Genomic DNA, 8,243 nt, shown 5'->3' with positions numbered 1-8,243 from the left:
ACTAATATAGTCAAGCCTGCCTCTTGTTTCCAGGGAGACAAACAGCTAAAATAAAAGGATATGGTATCTATGGAAACACAGACCCCTCCCCACATACATACTACACACACTGAACATTCAGAGTGTTTGCAAGTCTGGGGTTTGCCCATGTGCTTTTGGAAGAACGGAAGGATTGCTTTAGTGATAAATAAATTGACATTCCTTTGATGATAACTTCGTACTGCAGTGGGATGAACTGTTGTTCAACCCTTTGTTGGTGCATCAGGGAAGGGGCAGAATCTTCCAAGATACATAAGAGCTAGTGGTGCACACATTAACAGCTACCACATGCAGCCGGCAAAGATATTTACACATATCTCTGCTGAGTATAGCGGCTGAAAAATGTGCCACCATGCTCATGCGAATCACCGTCAGCAGTGGAGAATCTGCAGTCCAGAATACAGAATGCTGGAGGCATGAGTCCCAGCCAGTGTGGTGTAGTGGTTAAGAGCGGTAGTCTCGTAATCTGGGGAACCGGGTTCATGTCTCCGCTCCTCCACATGCAGCTGCTGGGTGACCTTGGGCCAATCACACTTCTCTGAAGTCTCTCAGCCCCACTCACCTCACAGAGTGTTTGTTGTGGGGGAGGAAGGGAAAGGAGAATGTTAGCCGCTTTGAGACTCCTTTGGGTAGTGATAAAGCGGGATATCAAATCCAAACTCTTCTTCTCTTCTTCAGTAGAATGAAGGTGGTAGACCCTCCTTTATTTGAAGATTATAAGCAGAGGTTGGATGAGCATCTGTCATGGATTCCTGAATTGCACGGGGTTGGACTAGATGACCCTTGGGAACTCCCTTCCATGACGCTTACTGTTGAGGATTTAGAATTTAACGAAGATCATGCTTAGACTGATGAGGAACAGTGCTAATAAAACATCATATCATTTCTTGTGTGTGGAGGAAGAATGTGAACGTAATAACCTGATGTTTCTGGGCTCTTCTCCAATTTTTCCAAAGCAATGTTTATATCTCTTAGAAGAAACTGTCTCCCAGTCTCCTGCACTGAGTACATCCGTAAGTTCATCTTCCTCCAGTTCTTCCAAATCCCATGGTGTTCCCAGGCTGAGCGACTGTAAAATATGATTTTCTTCTTTCTTCGTTGATGGCAGAATGAGTAATACCAGCATCCTCTACACAGAGAGAAAATGGGAAGCCTTGGCGATAAGAGTATTTGAGCTGCCTACAATTTCTCTGTTCTTAGTGTTTCTGTACTAAAAACCTTGCAACACCACATTTATTATTATTATTATTATTATTATTATTATTATTATTATTATTTCTGCCCCCTTTCTCTTTGACAGTTTCCATAAATTCGTATTTAATGAGAAAGTTGTCAGAGCAAATAATAACATCATGAGGAAATGCTGACTGGCCGTTGTTCTCCAGGGTCTCAGGCAGAAAAAAATGTATTTCCCAGCCCCTGCTACCTAATAGCTTTAACTGGAAATGGCAAAGATTGAAATGGCAGGGGCTTTTCTGCATGCAAACTAAGTGTCCACCACTGAGGCACAACACACCATTTTTTTGTATGCCAAAGCACCAAATTAGAATAATGGCAAAGTCCCATATAGAGGCACCCTCATCGGAACAGATTGGGCTGCTGCCACCACATAGCTGCTAACTTGCATACCATATGGTGTGCTCTCTACTCTGTGGAATAAGGGTAGTAGTGATTTTGGCTATAAGCACTTTATTGGTCAAATTCAGCAAGATCTGTGACATGGAATAGAAGGGAGAGGCTATCTGTAGACTAGCAGTCTCCAACCTTTTTTTGGTCCAGGGGCATTTTGGGAATTTTGAAAAGGCATGGATAGCACCAGTCAGAAAATGGTTGCCACCAGCAGTGTAGCCAAGCACAAAATGGATGCCAACTCCAGAGGAGCAGAAAACAAAATAAAAATAGTTCAAATATGAGAAGATCCTTTCATTTTGTTGTTGTTGTTAGCAAAATATGTCTGAAAAACTTTCTTCTTTGCCAGACACTATTAAGTCTTAGTTGTTATATTGTCTGTCGCTGGTATGCTGCTGGCAATTACCGCTAGAAAATAAAAGGTAACTGAATCCTGGGATAATTTAGAATTATTACAGCCAGCCACACACTTGAATTGTCACAAATAAAAAGGCATACTTAATGCTGGCTTGCAAGCTGATTTTGTTGTTTTTATTAATTTTGTAAAATAGAAAAGAAGTACATGGAAAATTACAGAAAATACCAAGTATGGAGTGTATGAGGAGAAAATAAGAATGTTTCTGCTTTTCTGTACTGAGCTGTCTCCTACCCAAACAACTCTGAAACAATCCTTGATTTGGGCCAGGCATGGTGCTGGTGGGGAGTGATGAAAATAAGCATATATCTGGAATGAACCCCATCATCATATACAACAACTTGGGAACAATCAGAAAAAGTAATGATATTGATACCTCTGCACTCTACCCCGACTACAATTCCCATAGTTCCCTGTGAAGAGGAACTGATGGTTAAACTGAAGGAATGGGTTTCTGTGCAGTCAGTTTAAAACTGACTCAAAAACCCCCCTTTTCTTCTTAGCATTTCTAAAATGCATAAAACTTGAGCTGATGAGCAAATGCATAACAAGGACACAGCTGTATAAACAAACTCTCTCCTTTATCAGTCACGGCAAGGGATGGCCTTGGCTGTTCCAGCCGAGTAGTGATGACATGTCTAGGGCTTATCTTACATGCTGACGCACAGACCTAGTCCGGGAACAGCGCCAGAGTTTGTTCTTGGAGATGGTGACCACTTGCTCCAAGATAAGAGTAGGAACAGGAATATCCTTTTATGGTCAGAAGTACAGGAAGGAATACCCTTTTATGGTTAAGAATACCAGAGCAGGAACATATGTGATGTCAACCTGCGTGTATAGGCTGACATGGTTGGATTCCTGGGGAAGGAGGGAGAGGGTGCCTGGAGTATATATATACTGCATGAAATTTCTCATTTCTTTGGACTTGCTGTGCACACACCACGCAGGTCCCTTTCTGCTCTTCCGGAGAGCAGAAATAAAGAACTCTTTCTCTGAACCAACCCTCGGTGTCATTTGAGTTCCTTTCTCCTGTCTGGGAGCAACGCAGACCCAATCGCTGAACTCCAATAAGGCTGCAAAACCACTCTTGGAATTGTACCCCTCAGAGGGGGTATAAAGGTCTCCTAAAAACTCTCAGCACCCTTAATAAATGATGGTGTCCCAGATGAACTCAACTTTTTTTTTTTAAATATAATTTTTATTAACAGGCCAATCAAATCACATCAATTCCAAATCACATTAATTCCAAATTATACAGCCATTTTTTAAAAATTTTTGTTGGGGTAACCCATACTTCAAGCTTCGAAGGGGTCCAAACATCACTCTTGCTGCTGCTTTAATTAAACAGTTCTATCCAGTTCTGTCCAGATAGTCTTCCTTTCTTTGTGATCTCTGATAATCTTCACAAGCGGGTTGAAAACAAACATATCCTGTGTGGGTTTTACACTCTCCAAGAGTCATATTACATAAAGGACAGACGCCATTTCCACACCTCCGTAGAAAACATTCCCACAGTCTGTCCGTTGATTTCCACAGGCTTGCCAGTCTATATCTCAAGGGGCTCTGACAGGTCAAGATCACATTCCGCTCACCATACATTCACATTCCGATGACCCTGGTCCTCCTCCCCCTCGTCCATCTGTGTGCAAGCCTGTCTTATTTGTAACTGCGTCATAAAGCTTTCTTTCCATTCCTCGATGTTTCCACCAGTCCTGTCTTTAATCAGTAATTGCTTTCCACACAGTTCTTAATCTCCTGCTTGTGATTAATAATTTGCAACGATTCTTCTCTCTGGAGGGGAGGGTTATTGAATACTCACATAAGACAAAGAAAAGAAAATTTTTTTCCTCCCCCCCCTTTCCGGTTCAGTCCGACATACCGATCTTCTAATGTTGATTCTTCACTTGATTTATTGTCCAGCCCGTCACTCCACTCACAGAGATCCCATTATTCAGCAGTCTTTACTCCCGATCTTCACTTGATGTATGTGCATTAGCTTCTTTCCAATTATATATTTCCAATTATATATTTCGAGCTAATGCTAACCAGTGCGCGATTAGAGACAGCGTCAGGGAGAGCCAACCTCACCCGAAGGCTTCGTTGCAAGTGCCCGGTCACCCCCTTCTTTCGAATCCGGTGGTGAATTATGGACACAGCTGGCAAGGCAGCCCCCCCCCCATTCCCTTGGGGGGGCAAGGGAGGCTGCATACTCCCATATCAGCCTCTTAATTACCTCGTGTGGGTCGGAGAGATGTTATTGTCGGCCATCTTCCAATGCGCCCCCTGGTGGCCCCCCAGATGAACTCAACTATTGTGTATGGTTGCAGGGTTGCAAGTGCTCCTATAGGAGACCTGTCCCAAGTTGTTAGGGTGTTATGTACTAAGCTTGGATCCTAGAACAATAGGCAAGTAGGATCCTAGAATGCAACAACTGATTGGCCTGCAGGAAAAGACCAATCAGGCTCCAGGAGGGAAGCAGAATCAGCCAATCAGACGGGACTCATTGTGTAAATAATGTACAGTGGTACCTCAGGTTACATACGCTTCAGGTTACAGACACTTCAGGTTACAGACTCTGCTAACCCAGAAATAGTACCTCGGGTTAAGAACTTTGCTTCAGGATGAGAACAGAAATTGTGCTCCGGCAGCGCGGTGGCAGAGGGAGGCCCCATTAGCTAAAGTGGTGCTTCAGGTTAAGAACAGTTTCAGGTTAAGAACGAACCTCCGGAACGAATTAAGTACTTAACCCGAGGTACCACTGTATATAAAAGCCTGAGGTTTGGGGCGCAATTCAGTCACTGTTTTACAAGCTGCAATAAAGAGCATGAAATCGCTATAGGACTCCGAGTATATTTCAGGTCGCATCATGTTGTAGACTTCTGTTGAACTGCTGAGAGCCATTGGGTTGCAGTGGACAGGGGCATATACTGCTTGAATGTAGAAGACACGTTCAGATCCTGGTTTGTCTATGAAACCTTCTGAGCAAGTCACTGTTTTTGTGAAGTTAAGGTTCCCATCCAGCTTATTGTCCTTTGAACCTAGCAAGTGGACAGTGGACACATCTCAGCCACCATGCCCTTTGAAAACAGGTATCACACAAGGTCATTTTAGGAACTTGAGGTACAGTGGTGCCCCGCAAGACGAATGCCTCACAAGACGGAAAACCCGCTAGACGAAAGGGTTTTCCGTTTTTGAGTTGCTTCGCAGGACGAATTTCCCTATGGGCTTGCTTCGCAAGACAAAAATGTCTTGCGAGTCTTGAGATTTTTTTTCGCTTCTCCCCCCCCTTTTTCTAAGCCGCTAAACCGCTAATAGCCTTTTAGCAGCTAAGCCGCTAAGCCGCTAAGCCTTTAATAGCCGCTAAACCGCTAATAGCGCTAATCCGCTAATAGGGTTGCTTCGCAAGACGAAAAAACCGCTAGACGAAGACACTCGCGGAACGGATTAATTTCGTCTTGTGAGGCACCACTGTATAAAATCAGAAATGGAATGGTCATGTGGGAAGAAATCTTTTCATTCCTGTCATCACACAATATGGCACTGAATATTTGAAAACATCCACTGGAGGCAGAAAATCAGCCTGCATCCATTTTTCTATTAGGAACTAGAAAAAGCAAAAGAAAAGAAAAGCTGAAAGTGTTCAGGAGCCACAACAAAAGCCCTTGTGGATTTAAGCAAGCTGCACAGAAATAGAGGTGACACAAGAGAAATGAGCTGCAGCAGAATTTTACTAATTCTTTATTAATATTAAAGTGCATTTCCCCCAGGGCAGAAAGAAGGATGTGTGCGCCTTGATGCCACTCTCATTTTAAAATGCAGTGCGCACAGACCTGCAAATGGGAAATATATTAGCAAAAATAGCAGTTATGAATGTGATGTATTTTACTGGGCAGAGTAAAACCCTCCTATAAGGTCAACGTGACAATTCAATTTTTAAAAAATATGTCTGGAGAAGAAATCTAATTTACTGCTGAGAGACTCACATTCTGAAAAGATGATGAAAATGGATTGAACAAGTTGGAGCCTGTGAACAGTCCAAGGAGAGTCCAATTTCCCCCTCCACATGTGGCTGTTTCACTGACAAAGAAAACCCAAAGGTCTTAGCACACAGTTAAACTATGGAACTCACTCCCACAGGAGACAATTTAGGCTACCAACTTCGATGGTTTTAAAAAAAGGATTAGACAAATCCATGGTCTAATGGCTACTAGCCATGATCGCTATGCTGTGCCCCCACAGGTGGAGGTAGTAAAGTGTCTGAATATCAGTTGCTGGAAACCGCAAGAGGGGAGAGTGTGCTTGAGGGTTTCCCACAGATGCCTGCTTGGCCACTGTGAGAACAGAATGCTGGACTAGATGGGTCATTGGTCTGATCCAGCATGTTCCTCTTGAGGGGGAATTACACTCCAGTAACACATGTCAACAGAACACACGTACTCAGAGCCCAGCTCTCCTTCCCCTTCATTCGGGGTTGAAGGGAGAAACCTATTCACCACCAGCCAGATCTTTGTGCAGTGAAATGTCCATTGGAGGACCCCGGAAGGCCACAATCATAGCCAGAGAACTGCCTAGTAAGTATGCTTAACACATGGGCAGGGAGGGGACCTGTGACCCTGCACTCCAGCTCCCATCAGCCATGACCAGTGCCATGCTGGCCTAAGCAGATGTTTTTACAGACATTATAACTCATGATCTCCTCTTCTCTCTCTCTCAGCACTTCAGTACTCTAAACATAAACCTTTATGGGTGTAAGAGGGAAGCATGTCTCCCATTTTAATCCATTAAAAAATGCTTGGCTTTGCTATCAAAAGTCTGGGGAACACAAGAATGTTTTTTTTACAGTGTCCTGGTGTTGCACACATTTGAGTTGCATGTTAAACATATTAGGCACAAGAATGCCAGTTGAACTCTGCAGAACTGTGTAAGCATGCTAAAGCCGGCACAGCAGTGAGACTGTAGCTGTGGGGTGTCTGTTCAGCTGGAGCATAATGGAGCTCTAAAAGGACATCTCTGTATGAAACTCTCTGGAATGACAAAGTGTGCCAGGTTTGGGGCAACCACCGCTGGATCTTTTTCATGGCAGGTTCCCATGCCTTTAGTTGTTGCAGGCCAAACAGAAAATTCAACATCTGCAGCTTTCTCACTCAAACCTTCTCTAAGTTGGAAACAGGGCAGGCTCTATGATGAGGCACCTGCCTCAGGCAGCAGGTGCTGAGGTGTTATGAGTGGCCAGACCTGTGAGTGTCATGTGTCCCCAATGCTAGCCTCAAGCACGGGGAGGATATTGTTCATTCACCAGTAATGGGGTAAGATTCAACTATCAGTCCAGTTGGCTTTTGTATATGCCTTGGGGGAGGCTGCCCTTTTGTCCTTCACATCAGGCAGCAAAATGTCGTGAGCCGGCCCTGGTTGGAAAACACACTTTTTTACTGCTGTCTATTGTTAAAGGACGCAGGTGGCGCTGTGGGCTAAACCACAGAGCCTAGGGCTTGCCGATCAGAAGGTCAGCAGTTCAAATCCCGCGTTGCTCGGTCCCAGCTCCTGCCAACCTAGCAGTTCGAAAGCATGTCAAAGTGCAAGGTAAATGGCGTTTCCGTGCGCTGCTCTGGTTCGCCAGAAGCGGCTTAGTCATGCTGGCCATATGACCCAGAAGTTGTCTGCGGACAAATGCCGGCTCCCTTGGCCTATAGAACGAGATGAGCGCCGCAACTCCAGAGTCGTCCGCGACTGGACCTAACAGTCAGGGTACCTTTACGTTTACTAAAGGTACAGGAACCCTTCCAATGTCTGTTTTTTTCTGAATTGGCAATCATGGTGGATTATGAAACTTTCTCCCAATACATGTTCAGCTGGCTCCTTCTGATTGATTTTGTTTCTATTAGTGCTGATGTTAATGCTCTCTTCTTGTTTTTAATGTGCTATTTTGGCTTTGTAAGCTGCCTTGGGGGGGGGGCTCCCTTGGTTCTGAAAAATGAATGTTTGACTAAATAAACCCAAGTGGATACCCTAACAGTGCTCAGACAGCAGTTGCAGCAGTCTTCCGTATTGGGGAGCTTGCTGCTGCAGCGGTTCCGCTGAGCGCATCGCTTTTTAGAACTTAAAAGAGGAGCCTCTGCTCAAATCTGCCATGAGAATAATTCGTCACTTTTATTAACACCAT

The sequence above is a fragment of the Podarcis pityusensis genome, assembly GCF_964106645.2.
Source record: "Podarcis pityusensis genome assembly, chromosome: 2".
NCBI classification, from domain to species: domain Eukaryota; kingdom Metazoa; phylum Chordata; class Lepidosauria; order Squamata; family Lacertidae; genus Podarcis; species Podarcis pityusensis.
The sequence above is the reverse complement of the archived record's forward strand: the minus strand, read 5'-3'. Positions refer to the sequence as shown.